Source organism: Cryptomeria japonica, chromosome 7 (genome assembly GCF_030272615.1).
Source record: "Cryptomeria japonica chromosome 7, Sugi_1.0, whole genome shotgun sequence".
Classification (NCBI taxonomy): domain Eukaryota; kingdom Viridiplantae; phylum Streptophyta; class Pinopsida; order Cupressales; family Cupressaceae; genus Cryptomeria; species Cryptomeria japonica.
The window spans coordinates 637,505,134-637,526,780 of NC_081411.1; the positions used below are offsets into that span (position 1 = coordinate 637,505,134).

At 38.5% G+C, this 21,647-nt stretch overlaps 1 protein-coding gene across 3 annotated transcripts in view; it reads left to right on the forward strand.

The window, feature by feature from the left end:
- LOC131057396 (plant intracellular Ras-group-related LRR protein 8) overlaps nt 1-21,647 on the forward strand; it is a 248,971-nt gene that overhangs the window by 141,835 nt on the left and 85,489 nt on the right. The window lies entirely within an intron of this gene.

Here is a 21,647-nt window from a genome sequence, read left to right on the forward strand (position 1 = left end):
AAAGATGTAAAAGCTGAAAGGTCAGCTCACTTAGAAAGTGTAAAGCCAAGGGTTATGACTCCAAACACCCATATAAAGTGAAAACATACCATTTCACAAGCACCAATTCAATTTATTACAAGCAAATCGTGGAAGAGCAGATCTGAACGAAATTAATCAGCAGGCCTAAGGCAATTTTTCACCAATTACCTTGCAATTTTGAAACAAATTTCATCAGACCTGAAGTGAATTTAAGACAGACTTCAAAAGGTGAAGAACAAAATCTACAATTTCAGAGCTGATTTAAAAGAATTGCAATGAGAAATGTGTTGAACGAACCATTCAAACCTTTTATTTATACCTTCAAACACAAAAAGAAAGATAAAGGCCGACTTGCAACAAATTCATCAATCAGATCTGGCCAACCTGAGTAAGGACCAAGGAAATTTGGTAATTCAAGAAACTCTTCATGGCCAACCTCATGCATCTCGAGGATGAGTTGACATAGAGCACATATAAAGGAGGGGTTCAAGAAATCATTTTCTCACAATTAAATTCAATTTTAAAGACAATTTAATCCGAATTTAAAGCAGATTCATGCAGACCTAATGTGAATTGTTCAAGACCTGATGTAGTGCAAATTCAGGGGAAATGTGGTCAAAATCAGAAGCTAATTAAAATAAATCAGACTTGAAATTCATTTCCAGATTTGAAAATATTGTTAGTATCTTGATCAAAATGTATTTGTTTTCATGTTTAGGGCTGGTGGTAGTATTCATGGAGCATGGAGGTGGACTTATCAATATGAAGAACGAAGTCTACAAATTCAGGGCATGTTCCACCTTTTTTAAGATATGCAAGTTCATGAGATCAAAGTGAAGAGGAAGACTTCATCAGCAAGCACAAGAATGCCGAACAAGGCCAACATCAAGGTCTACAATATGATGGTGAAGATGCAATTCGTTACATCAAAGATCCACAAGTTCAAGATGACAACACAAGGAAAAAACTTGCACTTCATCAAGGTATTCAAGGTATAGCAATTAAATGAGGAAATTTTGCAATTATCTTGAATTTCCTTTGGAAATCCAAGATTCAAAGGTAGTAAGACATGAGGATACTCCTACATAAAGGCAAGGAGTTCAATCATTTTAAAAACATGTTCCACATTTTAAGATCAAGGACTGTCAACGTCAAGCATCATCAAGGTTAGTACTTGAAGGAGATAAAAAGGAGAGACTCTACATTCAAATACACCACATACATATGGAGATACTTTCCCACTTCAAGGCGAGCTATCCAAGCACATCATGAACAAAGGAAGGATCCAACTTAGATACCACAGAGCCTACATCAAAATCTTGAAGGTGGACTTCATCACATGAGAGAAGGTTGAGGCAATGTAAAAAGACAAGGAAGATCAATCACCAATGCAAGGAGAAGGTCAAGTACATCAAGCTTAGACATCACAAGGTCTACATCAAAGGCAGGATTCCCAAGTATGAAGAAGAATAGGTGATGCAATTTGGGAATATCTCTCACCATCATCACATCTGTCATGAAGCAATTGGAAATGTTGAGTATCAAGAGATATTACTCAAATACATACACTTGTGATGATCTACAAGAGGAGCAAGTAGTTGAGGTGGCGCTTAGTTATCACCAACCTAATGACACCATCCCAAGTTAAAGCATCTAGATTCAATGTATTTGACTCATCCAACAAGGAGGATACCTACCACACGTGGAGGCACAAAGTTCGATGTACCTAACCTCATCACTCATTGGTTGGCATTCAAAGGACATGTGTCCTATTCATTATAATTTTCAAATTGGTCAAGAAGGAGTTTGTTGTAACAAACCCTAATAAGGGTTTTATTGTAAAATCTTGACCATTGATTTGAGAATCAATTTGAGCCTTTGAATTGTAAAGAGAGCTCTATATAAGGATAGGCCTTCTCATTTGTAAAGGTTAATGGTTTAGTAATAGGTAGAAGTTAGAATAGAGTTAGAGGAGAGTAGGAGAAGGTAGAAATTGTTGCCAATGCATGTTAAATAATATACTTTTCATTGGATCTATGGTGAATGGTGGTGTTTCTTCTACATACTATATGGTTTCTTGTTATATCCTCAAATTTAGATAAAGTTCATTGATTATGATGGGGAAGTGTGATGATTTTTGATGAATCCTTCAGTTCATACCATTTACACCTTGTTGATTGCAAGTTGTATTGCATGGTTAGTTTGAACCTAATTAGTATTGTGGCTAAGTTTGATTGTGAATATTTCATTTAGGTCATGCTAGTATTGGGTACTTGAATGGATTGTTTACAATATGAAGATCTTTCACTACCTTAGGAGATCACACACTTTCTATGGCGTTGTGATCTATCTCTAGTTTTTAGAAAGTAGTTTCATGAAGGATTTGTCTATCAAAGCATCAATCATTATTATCATTGTCCTTAGGAATTAGGAGTTAGCATAGATTCTCTAAACCCTTCCTTTTTGTATCCTTTTATCAATTCAAGTTAGTTTACAAGAAACCATCACAAGATTGCTATATTGGATGATCAAGTTCTAGTCATATTGAAGGAGTTCCAATTGAAGTTCAAGTATAAACGTAAGTTCCCTTGGATTACCAGCAATCACATCTATACATTGAGTCTATCCATGTATAAAGTCAAGACTTGACTATTAGAACCTTGTAGTCGTCTTGTTTGAACGCAGTTTAGCATCCGAGAGCTCTTTGTTCAAGAGAGGATAGAATACTTAGTTTTTTATTCTGTGTTGCATGGTGCCATAAAAACACATCAACAATACCTTAGCACCAAATCTTTCCCAACATTTATTTGAGATGAGAAAGGGAAAAAAATCAACCTCATTGTCCAACTTAAGTTTCAATATTTAATAATAATGTAAAAAAAGGAAAAGTTTTAATATTTAAACTTAAATTATTTCCTTAATAGATTTTTACTTGGTTGCAATGTCAACCAAGTTGCCTTGCATATGTATCGTGCAAAGGGATCTCCTTGTGCAAGTTTAAAGATCTCAATCTTTGTGACTGTTTGTGCTCCAACACCAAAATTTATTCTTCATAATGCTCTATGATAATGTAGAGCCCACTCAGAATCTCCTCATTTGCCTTGAAATCAATGCAAAATTGGAATGCTGGATTGAAGAAATAAGCAATTGCGTGTATGGGCTTGTGAAGTTGGAGGTGTCATCGTCTATCAGTGATTGCCAAATAGGGCAGTACTTATTCTCATCTTCCACATAAATGCATCTAATGGCTTCCTTGGCCCTATACATGCTGTCATATATATTGTCCATTGTGGGCTTCTCCCCATCAACAACTCATAGGAGAATCGTTAAAGACTCAATGAATTGCAATTATTGTGAAACATTGACATAAGTGTGAACAAAAATATGCAAAAAAAATCAACTACATTCTCGTTACACACATTAGCCAAAATAAGCAATTATTTGTAATTACTTGCACTCACCCACTTTAGCCAAGTTTCCCTCCAAAGCTTGACAAAGGAATTCAACATTTTTTGTGTTTCCTCAAACATCAATAGACTAAATGAAATTGTGCCATTTGAGAAAGAAACAAAATCAATGATTGAATAAAGCCTAAATTAAAAATCTTAATCATTATATCACTTTTGAGAAAAAAAGGGGCCCTTAATCTCCTCATCATTAGGGGATTTGAACCTTTCCCTACAAACAGTAATGGGATCCAATATGTTTTGCCAATGAGGACATCCAACACAATAAATTAAATAAATGAGTATTGTAAAATGGAGAGTTTAAATTTGAATGAACAATATACCTCTAAATATAAAATTCAAGAGATGAATCAAGCTATATATTTTAAAACAAGAAAAAAGAATTACCTAGTTGCGTGGAATGGAATGGTGCAATAGAACCAAAAGTCTCCATTAGACTTTTGATTGCATCATATTTATCTTTGTTCCAACCTGTTGTGCTCTACACAACACATCTCGTCTTTGACAGGGACCCCCCTCTTGTAGTGTTCCCTATTTTGTCTGCTCGAGCCAGAGAGAGATAGTCGTAAGATGAATTCAAGCCATTTTGTTTGCCTTTTAAGCGCCTTTGTAGGCCCAAGGCTATTCCAAAATCTCGACATTGTAAACTCAAACATGGAGAACAGAGTGAAATCAAAGATCAAAGCAAAGTTCGGGCTTCTTGGCATAAAAAGAAAGAAGAGCAAGGTTGTTGTTATCACTGTAAAATGCCGAGAAAATCTTGACTTTGCATTTCCAACATCCCTGATGATCCCGAAAATTATCTCGAATGGTGTCTAGGGGCAAGGCAGGTAAAAGTCGTGAAAGTTGAAAAGCCAATAAAAAATAAAGTTCGAGTTTTCCTTTGAAATTACCTCCTTTCATCGTCTTCAAGTGCTGATAGAAATCCCAAGACAGGTCAAATCAAATTCGTGGGGTGGAATAAAATCGAAACAATGAAAAAATTCGTACATTTCCATATCACGCCTTTATAGCCCAAAAACGCGAAAGCAATTGCAAATAGAGTTTGTGGGCTACAAAGGAAGCAAAACACTTTCTTTTGTCGCCCCTACAATCTCAAAATGCTGAGCCAAACACGAAAATGGTGTCCCAAGTGTGGGTATTGGAATTGCAGGAAAAAGTTCTGGCATTTGCTCGTATAAAATATAAAATCGCCGAAGAAAGCCCAACAAGAGAAAGCCCACGCAGAAGGTAGAGTCGCATTTGTCAATCCCTTTGCAAATGCTGAAAAATACTTGAAAAAGGCCTCACGTAGAGAGGAAATGGGAATCATGCCTTGATTCCTTGATAAAATGCCGATGGGGAGTGTAGTTTCGAAGCAAAAATATAAGGTTCGATATCTTCTTCAGATTGAGTTGACAAAAGACCCAACTTAGGCGAATTAAAAATAAGGTTCATGCTTTTTCTTTAATCGCCGAAAATTCTCTTCCAAAATACTTAAGGTGATGAGCATTTAAGTCAAGGTGATGAATATAAAGCTCATGTCTTCCACAAAAAAAAGGGAAGGGTCTTATAAAGCCCAATAAGCTGCCCATAAATTTTGGAAACTCTTGTTATATTCACCATGTAAATGCCAAAAATATACCTGAGGGAGTATAAAATATACTTCTCCCTTAGGAGGCAAAATATTAAATGAAATAAAAAAAGGGAGGTTCAAATTGTTTTAAAAAGAAAATATCTTTCATTTTCCCCTCCTATTCACCAAAATGAAACCAATGTTGCCTTAGAACATTTAATATTTGTCAAAATTACTTTAATTTTTCAAAGTGATTGATTCAATTTGAACTCGTTTTTGTAGATCGATGCTGCTACAAGGAGTCAAGGGGAAACCTGAAATGCAGATTGAGGATGCGATCGCGGTTAAGACGGAAAGTGAAGGTGAAGCACGAGCATGGTGATCATCAATTCGACCGGATAAAGGAAACAATCATAGCACAAAGGACCAAGAGGATGATGTTCGAAGTTTTTGGAAACCATCAATTACAAAACTCAAAATGCTACCCAAGAATGTGCAGAACCTGAAAATGCATAGTTGGTAATATCAGGAAAATCAGTTTGTAAAACTGAATTGTTTTGAATCTTGATGTAAATTGGCTACCTGTGGGCCCCGTTTGATGCACTTAAAACAAGGGGTGTACACAGGTTAGTCATTCTTTAGCTACCCGATTGACCAAAATTGATGACAAATAGTTGTCGGTAGTTGAGAAAGTGGTTGAAAGTGGCAGCTAAGAAGTTTTAAGAAGTTAATAGGCTTGGGTTAAAGCTGCTAGGCTTCTAGAAGGCATATTGCAGCCCTTGGATGCAGTCAATCCTAGCCCTTGATCTGAAATGTAAAATCTATAAAAGGTAGGGCCTTTCTTTTGTAAAGGGTTAGAATTTGTTAGAAAGTTAGACAGGGAGAGGTTAGGAGTTAGAAGTAGCTATAGTTTGCAGATTAGGAGTAGAATAGGACTGCTGGAAGAACTTGTAATGGCAGTTGAAATCAATATATAAACATTGAAGTATGGTGTTTGTTATTTTTGTTTTCTCTTGTTTGCATGATTTCCCTTCAAGTGCTTTCTTTTCATTTAACTAGTTAAAGTTCAATGATTTTAATGGTGAAATGTGGGGGGTATTTGATTTGATTTTGGGTTCATACCATTGGGGACCTGTTGATTGTAGGTCACTGTGCATGGTTAGTCTGAACCCAAAACTGTGCTCAGTTCAACTGTGGGTATTTGTTTTAGGTTGTGCCAGAATTGGGTGCCTAGAAGAATGTTCATTGTTTGAAAACCTTTAATTTCCTAGGAGCTTGCTCTGTTCTTGCAGAGTTGTGAGGGTGTCTCTGGTAAAACAAGGATTAGTTTATGGAAATCTGTCTACTCGTTGCATTAACCATTTCTACCATTGTACTTAGGATCCCTAAACCCTATCTCTTTTGCATTTATTTTCCTAGCTTGAGAATTGCAACATTGTTGGATGTAGGCCAACTTGTTGTAAACGCAAGACCCCTTGTGTTACCAACAAAACACATCAGACCGCTGAGCTATCCCGTAGTCAAGACCTGACATTTGGAACCTTGAGGTTATCCCCTTTGATCATCTAGAACAACATTAGGGATTTCCTTATTCAAGAGAGGATAGGATACCCAACATTCTATTTTGTGTTGACTTGAGAGATTCGAAGCACGACTATAGCCACGTCAACACAACCCATGTTCTCATGTGATGATTGGGAACGTGGAGTAGTGTGGCAAAATATATGAAATCTAACCTGGATTCATGAACTGTAGGGCCATTGCTAACAATGTCGCTGCCATTGCCACTTCCGCTACCACTACTAGCACTTGAAGATGGATGAAATGTAGTAATAGAAGAAGACTCTCCAATTCCACGAGTGGCTGCCATCTTTTTTAGTTATTTTGCTGCTCAAAGGTTCATTGCTATCTAGTGGTTCTAGAGAAGAAGGGAACAGAGAAGCCTCTCGGTTTCTTGCTGCCAATGTGAAGATCTCTGCAAGAACCCTATGACTCCCAGCCACCTAGTACAAGGATTCGGGTGGGTGGTGTTGATGTGTTTTTTAGGCACATGCGAACACAAAATAAAATACCTTAGCTTATCCTCTCTTGAATAAAATCTCTCGGATGCTTAAGATTAGCTTAAGGATCACCCGAAAAGACTCCAAGGTTCATGAATGTAGGATCACTACGTGTGGATAAGCTTTGTTGGTTGTTGTGATTGCTGTTTCATCTAGGGGCATTTATGGGTCGAAAAGATCTCATGAAGCCGTTTGCAGATGATATGCAATGAGGTCCCTTCCTAAGACTACGGGATGACTATTAAAAAAAATGGCAAAAGATGAGGGTTTAGAGAAGTTGTAAGCTATTCTAAAATGAATGAATGAAGAAATGACACGAGTGAAACTCAACTAGTTATAGCATCGCCATACATGAAGAACTCCACTAGAACTAGTGCAATCTTCTAAGGATGTTTGGGATCTTCAAATCACTATTAATCATAGACACCATTAGTTAAATGCATATCAATGATTGAGCAATAATCGAACTTAAACAATTTCAAGAGTTCCAGTTGACAACACAAGGCTCGCTTACAATCAGCAAGAAAGCTATTGGTATGGATAATGAGCTTCACAATATATTAAGTGCAACATTCCATCATTTAATCTAATGCTTAAACTAACATCAAAAGATTGGCTTGAGAAGATAAAAGAACCATGGCAATAAGCTTCAAGGATTGAGCAAAAACACCATAACTTCAATGTTTTATTGATCCAATAGCCAAACAATAACAATTCTTCAAGTCTTTCTCTTGCCACTATTCTAGCACTCTTACTCTCTCTTCTATTCTCTTCTACTCTATTGCTATCGCTATCATTATTCTTATTATTAACCAATACAAATGAAATGAGTGGAGTTTATATAAGACTCCCAAATACAATGAAGGGCCAAGATCTTGCTATCTAAACCCTAATTAGTGTTTGATGCAAATGAAAACCCTATCTAGATAATCATTATCATGAAGCCAATAAGAAAATAGCATGTGCCAACACAGAAACCGAGGAATCATCCTCCAATAGGAACACGAAATGCCACATCAGATCATAACAAACTATCTTCTAGAATCTGGTTCCCTTTCTCACGTTCCTTTCTGGCATATTCGATGAATCTAGTCGCCATGTCCTCTATCTCAGTCATCGGGATCTCAGGTAGAGATTTCAGCTGCTCTTCCATGCGCATGACTTCGTCGAAAGCTTTAACGATGGCATCCTCCCATTCAAGTTCGAGTCCTTGAGTTTTGCTTGCCAATACTACGATCTCAAGCATATCATTCATTTGCTCTTTGGCTGTCATACCATCAATACCATGGAAGATAACTTTTATTATTTCTTCCAACTCCTTAGCCTCTATAACTGTCCTTGGATCAATCTTCTTTCCCAAGACAATCTGTGCTACTCGCACTATCTTATCATGGATTCGGTGCATATCATCTTGAACTTGACTACATCTGTTTCCAATCTCCTCGAAGATGATCTTCTTTGTGCGAAGCAGGCCACTCCATCGCAGAAGGCTAGGTGTAATTCCTTCTCTCCTTACTTTCTCCCTTGATAGGACTTCTCTTGGTGTTTTCCTTATTACTTGAAGCACTGGAATGATAACGTCTCTAGCATGAGGAAATGCTTCGGAGGCCTCTATGAGGACATGAGTTCTTCCAAGGACCTTTATAACCGTATGGAGTGTTTGCATGATGTCTTTCATGAAGTTGCTCACTCTAGTATATGAATCCTGTATCCATGTATCCATCAATTGTGCTGAATTCCTCATTTTCTCCATATGGTCAATTGACTCTGCGGGAATCAAGGGAGGTGGTGTGGCTACTGGACTTTGATGTGTCAATGGTTGCTGAAATTGCTTGACATAGTTCCTCCATGCACTTATCTCTCTTTCCAATCTTCTATTCTTCTCTATTTCAGCTCTCAACATGTCTTTGACCGCTTTCAATGAATCAGTTGCATCGCCTATAGTTTGTTTGGAGGTGAGTGGACCCAAATCAGTGGTCTCCATATCATACTCATCCGCTGTTATCTCTCCATATTTCTCAACTCTTGGAGTGGCTATTTGGAGCTGTCTCGATCCCGATTCATCTCTAATCACCTTTGACATCTTTGTAGCTTTCCTCTTTTCAGTGGCTTCTCGGGTTTGGCTTAGAAGACCTGCTATATCATATGTTTGTTCTTCTTCTTCAACCACAATCAGTAAGTCAGGCAAGTTCTACTCCGACAAGTTCTCATTCTACTTCATCAAGTTCCCAATCGACATCACAAGGAAGTTCTCAGTCAACCACCCAATCAAGTTCACAAGGAGTAGGAAGTAACATGTCTCAAGGAGCACCTCCCCCTCCTCTTCAAGGAAATCCTACCCCTCCTCTTCATGTGCTCAATGGAGCTACGTGGCTGGTCAACAATCCATCCCCACTGGAATTTGCAGTATATCATGAGATGCCGAAAAATCCGGAAAACTTCTGCCCTAAGTTCAATGCAAATGATTTCAATTGTATAGTAGAAGATCATATCAAGATGTTCGAAGACCTCCTCTGCAACAGGCAAATTGAATATGGAGATGTAGCCTGTAGACTCTTTCCATATTCGCTAGGAGAGGAAGCATACTTCTGGTTCATCCACCTACCTACAGGATCAATTAGAACATGGGACGCGATCAAGGATGCATTCATTGCAAAGTTTGGTATTTCGACAACACCTGTTGAGTTGTATAGACAATTTGTGGAGATCAAAATGAGAGAATATGAGCCTATCACTTCTTTTAATAATTGGTTCCATAGAGCTTACACGATGCTGTGACATCCATATCTCATTGTGGATGCAAGGGAAATTTATTATGGTGCCTTGGATCATTTGACTTTTATGTTCGTAAGAGCCTTCCTTGCACCAAACGATTTGAATGCAGCATATACAAAAGCTATCGAAGTGAGCAAGAACATGGGGCAAAATATCACTGGACCATTGCTTCATATGGGACCTACTGCGACACCTAATCAAATGCAAGCTATAAGTAAGGCCTTGATGCATCAAACTCCAATTTTGAACACAATTCCGCAAGCAATGTACCCTAGCATGCAACCGTCCAACCAATTGGTACTTCACCCAGGAGTTGCACTTTTCTCAAGCTCCACCAGCGCATCTAGTCTACCTGCAAGGTGCATCAACATCCACAAGAAAACAAGAAGAAAAGGATGAAGTGAAGGAACTAATTGAACAAGTTAAGAAGTTGTCAACTGAAGTAACATATTTGAGAAATCAAAATAATCAGTTGTAGAGCATGCAAAGAAGTAATCAAAATTATCAAGCAAATAATCCAAATCAGCAAGGAGGGAACAATCAAGGTTTCCGAAGCAACAATCAGGGATATCAAAGAAGAACATGGAATACAACTCCTAACAATGTAAATGTAGTTTCACCGCTGGATAATCCACATAGCTCGCAAAATCAAGACAGTCGTCCAGCTGACAAAGTATTCCTAGCAGAGGCAGCATTGTCTAGTTGGTGCAGGTTGCATAATACAAATCAACACTCGGAGCTCCAATGCCCTAAATTCAAGATAGCCACGGATATATTTCAACAAGAAATGTGCAACACAATCCTCCAACAACCGGATATGAAATAATTCCTACAATGCGATATGATCGAGCCTTAGTTGTTGAAAGCTATAAGCCTATTTCAGCATGCTCAGAAAATCAATATCCCAAAGCTCCAATGGTGGCACCAGGTTCTCCATTTCCGCTTGCTTCTGCAAACGGACCAGTTGAAGAATTAGAATATGTCTTCCCACCTCTCAACAATAGCGTCCTAGTTGAAGGCATAAAAGAAGTGCATACATTACAACAATCATCGGGCAATCAAGGAACAAAAGTATATAAGAGTAATCATAGAAATCAAGATCCACTAACAACATCGATTCCTCCAAACAATTTCTCAACCCCACCAGATCTGAATGCCAACAATATTCCAAGCTATCTGCAAGATGCACCAGAATACAGACAAAGGAACATTCCTTCTCCTCCCAAGGATGAATTAAAGAAACTCAATGGGGACTGGATTTCATTGGTATGATCAATTCACCTTCCTCGGCACAACACAGGTACATTCTGACCGCTATTGATTACTATACTTGGTGGACGGAAGCTCAAGCCTTGAAATTTTGCAATACTGATGTTGTAATTAAGTTTATGGAAGAAAATATCATAACCAGGTTTGGGTGTCCTCATGCTTTAGTTTGTGACAATGGTCCTGCTTTCACATCCTTGTTATTTTCCAATTGGGCTTTTGAATATGGAATAACAATCAAATTTTCATCGAATTACTACTAGCAGGGCAACGGTTTAGTGAAATGTACAAACAAGAACCTGCTAAGCGTAATCAAGAAACTGTTGGAAAGGAACCCGAAGGATTGGCACACCTAGCTAAGATTCGCTCTTTGGGTGGAGCAAACCTGAACCAAGAATTCTTTAGGGACTTCTCCCTATTTTCTGGTTTATGGACAGAGCCTGTCTTTCCAGTGCAATTAAAAATCCCAAAATTGTGATTCATGCAGGAATACATGGAAGGTGAAGACAAAATACAAGCCTGTTTGACACAACTTATGAATCTGGAAGAAAAGAGAGACGCAGCATTGGAGAACTTCACTAAGCACCAAGGAGTGGTGAAAAGGTGGTTCGATAGACAAGCAAAGATCAAAGCTTTTAGAGTTTCAGATCTTGTGCTATATTTGGATAAGGCCCATGAGAAGAAAGGAGAGCATGATAAGTTTGATAAACTTTGGAAAGGTCCTTACCAGATCTCATAAATCTTGGGAGAGAATGCCTTCAAACTTAAGACCTTAATGGGAGAGGACGTCCCATTGCCTGTTAATGGACAATTCCTCAAACACTACTTTCAATCATGAATCCCTAGAGGTATACCTTGTACATAGTTAGTTTAGGTTTCCCGCTTGGTTTGCCTTAGTTTGGTTGTTTGTGCCCTTGTCTGTGTCTTGGTGTGTTTGAGTTCGGTTTGCTTGGGTTTGCCTTAGTCCTAGTTTGCTTTTGTTTGGTTTGGGTTAGTTTGTTTTAGGTTTGCTTTAGTTGTAGTTTGACTTTTAGGTTTTGTTTTTGTTAATTAGTTTCGGTTTGCCTTTTGGGGGTATCCATTAAGAGAAAGGTGAATGTGTCATTATACACTTTGGTACTCTTCCACCTCCGTTCCAGTACATTTCTTTAGTAAATATTCATGAAGATCTTTGAATCCTAGGTCGTTCTTTCTCAATGACATCATTCGTTTAGAATTTGTACCCAACATGGAGGAAATCACTTAATGTATCTTGATGCTAACATCTTATGATTATTATATATTTTCACATTAATTAAACCCTGAGATATTATGGTTTTCAAGTGAAGCCATGGTTAGTGAAAAATCCAAAATCTTGCTTCAACACCACCGCAATCCTCAAACCCTAGTAAGCTTCATTGCTTACAAGCCAAAGTAATTGACAAAATATGAAAAAGGGACAATATCAAAAGAGAAAATTGAAAAGAAAGAAAAAAAAAGAAAAATCAAAAAAAGAAAATGAATAAAAATGAAATATCAAAATTGGCTAATGGGGACATGCGAGTAACTCCATCTGGGCTATGGACGCTCGACTGGCAATGGAGCAATATTCGTGAGATTGTGGCGATAACCTCGGCGAGGCTATGGACGTCCGACTGGCAGCGAGGCTCTATCCAGGATGCTTATGAGGTTAAGATAAACTACGTAGCTAATCACGAAGGAACTTGGATATCATGATGTTCTTGTTGAGAGGAAATGAACTCAATTGCACACACATGGGTAATCAAAGACTAAGTATCTTGATGCACTTTGAGATTTTTCTCTTATTTGAGTACATTCTCTAACCCTTTGATTCATTGGATTGAATTCTCCGCAGGTTCCGAGAGATGGATTGAGTTTTATTTTTGAAATGTTCAGGAACATTTTCTCAATGGAGTCGCCAGATGTTGTGACCACATCACACATCGCCCCATCAAGATGGGGACCCCCTTTTTTTAGGTTTTGTCTCTATAGGATTAGTCTCTCTTTGCTCTCTCCTAGTGAGTGGAGTGGAATAGATCATCAAGTGTTGCAAAGAATTGATTAGTAGATGGACTCAAGATTCAATAAGCTAAGCAAAGTTAGGTGAAAGAAATAAAGAAGAATCATCCATAAGGTCTCCTACCTTGCCCAAATTAGAGAGGAAAATTTTCATCAAAAATCGTCATTGGAGCGAAATTTGCTTAAATGCCTTGACCCTGTACCTTGCTCAGGTCCTAGAGCGAAATTTTGTTTTAGGTCCCGTCCTTCCGAAGTCATAGAGCTAATTTCCTCTATAGGTGTTTTTAAGGGTCGAATTGATGATGCTTTCATGTGGAGAGATTAGAAAACTTAGGCTCAAATCAATGAAGGAAAAGAAAGTGGTGAATTTCAAGAAATGTCCTTAGAGAAGTCTTAGAGTGAGGTCCAAAACATGTGCGTACCTTCCGAAGGACACAAAGCGAACTAAGACTTATTGATGTACCTTCCTAAAGGTCCAGAGCGAAATTTTGCTAAGCTGGGCGAATTTGTTCAACTTTCAAGCATGTACCTTGTTGAGATCTGAGGTCAAAACTAGTAAGTCTTGTCGTTGCCGTGGTCCAAGAGCGATTTTTATCTACCTTGACCTTGTCCTTCCAAAGGACAATGAGCGAATTCTATTTTTAGGTCCTGTCCTTCCAAAGGATGGTGAGCGAATTACATTTTGTGTCTTGTCCTTGCCAAGGTCAGAGAGCGAATTCCATCTTGTCCTTACAAAGGTCTTGGAGTGAAATTCTTATCAAGGACATTGAGCGAAATACCTATCTTGACCTTGTGCTTCCAAAGAACATTGAGCGAACTTTTTCACTTAACCATGTACCTTGCTCAAATCTTGAGGCGAATTTTTTTATCAAGAGATATCTCCCTTGCTTCAACTTGAAACGAATCTCGTAGACCTTACCCTTGGAAAGGACTAAGAGCAAGTTTTTGTTATAGGTCTTGTCCTTCCAAAGGACGTGGAGTGAACTTCCCAACTTGACCTTGTCCTTCCAAAGGACATAGAGCGAATTCCATTATGGGTCTTGTCCTTGCCAAGGTCTTGGAGCGCAAATCCCATTATAGGTCCTGTCCTTCCAAAGGACGTGGAGCGAATTTCATGCCTTATGCCTTGTCCTTGCTAAGGGTCCAGAGCGAACTTGAATATTTGTATCTTGGAGAAGTTTTAAAGCGAGCTTTGCCTAGAATCATGGGCATACCTTGCCAAGGATAGAGAGCGAGCTTCATATAGGTCCTATCCTTCCTAAGGACATAGAGCGAAATTGTCATATAGGTCCTGTCCTTGGAAAGAACATAGAGCTAAATTTTGATTTAGGTCATGTCCTTGCTAAGGACACAAAGCAAATTATCTACCTTGACCTTGTCCTTCCTAAGGTCCTAGAGCGAACTTGACCTTGTCCTTCTCAAGGTCCTTGAGCGAATTATGTGTGTATCTTGCGAAGGACCTAAAGCAAAATTCATCAAGACAAGCATTTTTGGTGCCTAAACTTATTCAAAATTCGAATTGGGTAAAGGAGAACTATAATGTGTCAAGTCGGCCAGCCTTAAGGAAAATAGTTTGTTATTTTTGTTTTGTCAAAACAAGTCGGCTTTAGGGTAGAAAGACACACCCATTCACCTTAGGTGCCTATAAAGGTAAGTTTGAAATCATCATTTCAACATCATCTCAAATCAAAACATCTCTCTGATAAGTAAGATTAAAAGCAGAGCAGCGAATTTAGTCATCAGCAATCAGCGAATCTCAAATTCAAGACAGCGAAGTACATTAAGGAAGGATAATTCAATCATTAGCAAGGCAAATTTACCCAAAGAAGCAGCAACATCATTCTCACACGGGCGAATTCTAGCAGATTGGAAGGCAAAATTCATCATTTGAGCAGCAAAAGATTAAGGCGACAGCGAATCCTTGAGCATTAGCAGTCACATCATTAATCTGATTTTGAAGTTAAAGTTCTGAATTTAGAAGTAAGTGCATCATTTAGACTGATATAAGGTCAAGAGCAGGTCTGATTTAGGATTGGTAATGATTTTGTTAAAGCCAATTAGACCCTTTTAATGCATATAGTGAATAAATCAGTCTTATTTAGTAATTCATTTCATATTTTAGATGCAAGGTTTAGTTCATGCTCAAGTAGATAGGTTTTAATGCATTGATAGTTCACCAAGACCCTAACTTGAACATCTCTCATAGGTGAACGATGGCAGTGCCCAAGACAAGCGGATCTACCTCAAGGCAGGCTTTCATCAAAGAAGACCAGAAGAATGATGACTTGGAGACCAAGATTGCGTCCCGGTGGAGCAACATTGGAGATACAAATCTTGGGAACTTTAATGTGAAGAAGTTTCGTGAGGCACCATATATTGGCAAACCATCACCTATAGTCAAGAGGATAATAGAGAGTGGCCTCATCAAAGTAGCCGGCTTCCCTCCTACAGATAGGTGTCATGAATTGATGATTGAATGCGCCAAGCACTATGATTCACACTCAAGGACAATTGTGGCCGACGATGGAACCATTCTTGCCTACCTATCGGAAAAGGCCATAAGTGAAGCCTTCCACCTACCAGAACAGAGGGACATGATTTATAAAAGCTTAGAAGGAGCTAAATCGATTTATGAAGATGATCTTGATGCATGCCTATCAATCATTAATAGTGATTGGTTGCAAAAGAGTAGACCTCGCCTAAACAAAGATACCTAATGGGCCACACCGAATTAATTTCCAAGAGGAATTTAGGGATTTGATAACCTTGCTTGGTCGAGTTATAGGTGCTCTTCAAGCCTTTTGTTTTTATAAATGGATATTCTTTTTCATTCAAATAATTATTCAAGGGAAAGGAATGATTAATTGGGCAAGAATCATTAGTAATTGCCTAGATGTACAATTGAGAAGGTTAATTCCTACTAAGTCATTCCACATGAGCTCATATGTCATATATTCTCTAGCAAGGAGTTATGAATATGCAGGGCTACCACACAGAGGTAGAGTTGGAAGAGGGCCCAGAGAGATAAGGGTTTGTGATTCTTATCAAATATTGCATCACCCACCTAAACAACACTATAGAACAATCAATGATACTTTCACAATGCACATTACTCTACAAGGTGGGATCCATCAAAGATTGTCTCCGGAGGCACAAGCACTTGTCAAACAATATGGTGCGTGGTTCATTCAATTTCCCAAATTCACATATATAAGGGTCCAAGGATGTCTTTCTCCTCCTTATATGTTGCCACTTTATCCCACAGACAGGATAGTACTTCTCGAGGTGGCAAGACAATTGTTAGCATGTACCAAGTCATTGAGGTACAAACACGGAGCTGTCATCACTAATTCTATTTCACTTGGGAATTCAATAGAAGTTTGTCCTTCCCTCCAAGTAGCTGAATATGCCGAGCCAGAGTTATCCCTCTATTTGTTTACACCATTTGCTTCGAGAGATAATTTTGATCCCTATGGTAATGTAGAAGAAATGGCTGGAAGAAAGCATAAGCATGTGTTTCAAGTAGAAGATTTTTGGATGAACGCACAAGATGACTTTGAGATAAAGAAGAAGATGCACCCTTGACTGCCTCTTGATCTCATTAGGAAATGCAAAATCTATAGAGTGGCCGATCAAGCACAAGATAGTGGTAGATATATCCAATCTACCTATGAGATGGAGGATAAAGAAATAAAGATTGATTGGGATGAAAAGGAAGTCACAGATATGAGGGAATTAATGAATCAAGTTATAACTTGCACATGAAGATGGGTAGATATTCAAGATCAGAAATTGAAGGAGCAATTTGTGACAATGACATTCAATTTGGAGACAAGGACAAAAGAAGAAGAAAGGGCAAGTGTCAGTGAGAACACCTCTCATTCCAAAGGATCAAAAAGGAAGAATGAACAAGGAAAGAAAGAAGCATCCAAGAAGAATTAAAAGACAAATTCCAATCAGCCTCCTAGCGCTTCTTCTAGACACTAGAAAGAAAATCAAGGAAAAGATCAAAGAATAGATGAAGGCATGGTCCACGAAGTAGATGAATCAATGGAGTCTACAATACAAAATGACAAGAATGATAGGCAAGATAAAGGAAAAATGCCTCAAGAATCCTCAAATGCAGCCCTTCATATCCATATTTGTGATGATGAAGAACAAGGAGACGATAATGAAGTAACTTCCCCTCCCAGGAATGAACTATTGCCCGAAGAAGTGCAAGTAAAAGAAGGAAGATCTTCTATCCCCGAATGGTTCAAAGAGAGGCTTACCAAGGAGGTAAAAGAGGAAGAAGAAGAACAAGCATTTGATTTAGAAAGTCTTCTAAAGGGACCTCAAGAAGTCATTGAGAGAAAGAAAGCTCCAAAGATGTCTAAAATAATAAGAGATGATTTAGGCTCCAGAAAGATACAAATTGCCACTCCAGCATGTTGATGTGTCTTTTATACACGATCAAACACATAATAAAATACCCAAAGGTACCTTATCCTCTCTTGAACAAAGCTTCCTCGAATGTTGAAGATTTCGCCTAAGGATCAATCGAGGCAACTCCAAGGTTCTAATATGTAGGTTCTCTATGTGTGGATAAGCACCAGTGTTCGTTGTGTTTGCTGTTTCATCAAGGGGCCTTACATACTTTCTATGAAAGTTGGTTCTTGCAACTACTTAACCAATGAGGAACTGGGTTTTCCTACTACTAATCGATGTTTCAAAAAGGACAAAAGATAAGGGATTAGAGAGGGCTATGCTAAACTAAGCCTATGAATGACTAAATGGAGGGCAATCTTATTGAAACTCTACCAATCTCAGTATTGCCATATAACAACAACTCTATTGGAATCGGTGCGATCTTCTAAGGGAATTCAAAGATTTTCGAATCATTAATGAACATAGATACTATCAATAGGATACATATTAGTATTCAAGTAATGATTGAACCCTAAACAATTTCAATATCTCCAGTTGACCATACAGGGCACACTTACAATTAGTAAGAGGCTAGTGGTTTGGACTATGAGCTTCACTAAAAGATCAAGCACAACATTTATCATTCAATCTAACTCTAACATCTAAATGCTATCTTCAATAAGAGTAATTCAAGAAGATAAACAACTATGTAAGAAGCCACAAAGATTGCAATAAAACACCATAACTTCAATATTTCATTGATCTCATAGCAAAATATAACAACAATTGTTCAACTTTTCTCTCTTCACCAAATTTGTATTCTCTATGAATAACTACTCCTTCTTCTCTGCTGCTAATAAACTTATTCTTCTTAACCTTTTTCAAATGAATTGAGTGAGAGCTTATATAGCATTCTCAAATACAATGAATGGCCCAAATTGAAAGAAGATCAAGGGTTGAGATTTTGACACCTAAACCCTAATTAGGGTTTGTTACAAAAAATAACCCTAATTAGATAAGCATTATCATAACATAGCCAATAGAAATTGACACGAATAACGAGGAAACATCCTCCAATAGGGATTGAATTGCCACATCATTTCATAACAACTTTTCATCTAGAATTTTGTTCCCTTTTCCTTGTTCCTTTCTGGCATATTCAATGAATCTGGACATAATCCCTTCAATCTCTGCAATGGGAATCTCAGGCAGGTTCTTCATTCGTTCCTCCAAGTGAAGGACCTCATCAAAGGCCGCAAGAAGAGTCATCTCCCACCCGTGCTCCAGCTCTTTTGTTTTCTCAATCAGGAACATAGTAGTATACATCTGATCTCGTTGCTCTTTTGTGATGATGCTGTCTTCTCTACAAAAGATGACCTTGATCCTGTCTTCCAACTCTTGGATATCCACATCTGTTTCAATCTCTATCCTTCTATCAAGGATTGCACATAGTGTCCTCAACTCGGCTGCACCTACTATTGATGTCCTTGAATAGAACCTCCTTCATTTGGAGCAAAGTTGACCATTGTAGGAGATTATGGGTTCCACCATCAATTATCCTTTCTTGTGCTAAAACATGTCTTGATGTCTTCCTTACCACTTGCAATACTAGGATAGTAATGTCTCTAGTATGAGTGAATGCATCGACAGTTACCACTAGATTATGAATGATCTCAAGGACTTGGATGGCCCTGTGGACTGTTTTCATCATTCTTCCTATAAATTCCTTGGCTACCATGTAGGATCTATCAATCCATGTCTCCATGAGTCAGGCTGAGTTTTTCATCTTTTCTGCCTGATTTATTGACTCAAGAGGGAGTGTCTGCAAGGGTGAGACTACTGGATCCTGTCACCCCAATGGCTCATTAAGTTGGCTAAAATAATTCCTCCAAGCATTAATCTCCTTTTCCAACTTTTTATTCTTTTCTATTTCTTCTTTTAGCTTATCATTGACTGCTCTCACTGAATCAGTCGTATCTTCCATGGCTTGCTCGGAGGTAAGTGGACCAAGATCAAATGTCTCCAAATCATATTCTTCTGCCATAATCTCATCATCATACTTGTTCACCGCTGGTGTAGCTATCTATATCCTTCTGGAGCATGTATCATCTCTAATCACCTTAGATATCTTTGTAGCTTTCTTCTTTTTAATCCCCTCTTGATACTTTCCTAGAAGACTTTCCAAATCAAATACTTGCTCCGCTTCTTCAACCACAACTACCCTTGTAAGTCTCTCTCTAAGCCAATCTGGAATGGAAGACTTTCCCTCTCTAACTTGCACTTCCTCAGGCAATGGCCGCTCGCCCGTAAAAGGAGATGTCCCTTCATCATCATTTCTTTCTCCTTTTTGCTCATTAACACCAACTTGGAGAGGAAGAGACTGACTTGATGAGTGCTGAGGTGTCCTTCTTTTGTCTTGTTTATCATTCTGTACTATGGATTCCATGGACTCATCTATCTCATACACCTTCTCTCTTTGATCCTCTCCTTGACTTATCTCCTTTTCATGTCTAGAAGAAGCACTAGTGGGATGATCAGGATTCACCTTTTGTTTCTTCTTGGATGATTCTCTCTTTTCAGGTCCTTCTTTTCTCTTCGACCCCTTAGAATGAGAAGTGTTCTCACTTGCACTCGCCTCTCTCTCTTCCGGTCTTGTTTCTAAGCTGAATGTCATAGCTATGTTTTGTTCCTTCAACTTTTGATGCTGGATATCCACCCATCTACGAGTACAACTCAAGATTGGATCCATCAATGCTCTCAAGTCCGCGACCTCTTGCTCATCCCAATCGATCTTCACTTCTTTGTCTTCTTTCTCATAGGAAGATTGAAGATATCTGCCACTGTCTTGTGCTTGATCCGCTACTCTATAAACTTTGTATCTCCTGATAAGATCCAAGGGCAATCAAGAGTGCATCCTCTTCTTTATTTCCAAATCATCTTGAGCATTTATCCAAAAATCCTCTACTTGGGACACATGCTTGTACTTCTTCCCGACTGTTTCTTCCATGTGACCACTAGGATCAAAATTATCTCTCGAAGTGAAAGATGTGAATGAGTAGAGAGATAGCTCCTTTTCTGCATCTTCAGCTGCTTGAGAATTAGGACAAACTACAATTGAATTTCCAAGTGAAATAGGTATAGGGATACCATTCCCATGCTTATGTCTTGATGCCTTAGCACAAGCTGCCAATTGTCTAGTCACCTCAAGTAGTACTACTCTATCCATAGGATACCTTGGCAACATATAAGGAGGTGAAGGACATCCATGAATTCTGATGTAGGTGAATTTAGGAAATTGAATGAACCACACACCATGTTTCTTCACGAGCTCTTGTGCTTTTAGAGACAGTTGATGGTGAATCCCTACTTGTAGTGTCCTTGTGATATGCATTGTGAAAGTATCGTTGACTAGTTTGTAGTAATTCTTAGGTGGATGATGCAATTGGGCATAAGAATCACATATTCGTATCTCTCCGGGCCCTCTCCCAACAACTCCTCTGTGTGGTAGTCTTGCATACTCAAAACGTCTGGCTAGAGAATACATAACATATGAGCTCATGTGGAATGATTTAGTAGGGACTAACCTCCTCAACAGCACATCTAGGTTGTTACTGATAATCTTGGCCCAATTGAATATCCCTTTTGGTTGAACCATCACTTGTATAAAGAAGAACATCCACCTGTCGAAAAAAAAGGCTTGAGAGGCACCTACAATTCGATTAAGCATGGTTATCAAGTCTCTGAATTCTTCTTGGAAATCAATTCTGTGAGGTGTATTGGGTATCTTATTTAGGCAGGGCCTACTCTTGAGCAACCAATTCTTATTGACTAAATTTAGACAAGTATCAGGATCATCTTCATAGATAGACTTGGCTCCTTCTAGGCTCTTGTAGATCATATCCCTCTGCTCTGGAAGATGAAAAGCTTCACTTATAGCTCCCTCTGAGAGATAGGCGAGGATAGTCCCATCTTTGGCCACAATTGTCCTTGAATGCGAATCATAGTGCCTGGCACATTCGATCATTAGCTCATGACATCTGACTACGGGAGGGAAACCTGTCGCCTTGATGATTCCAC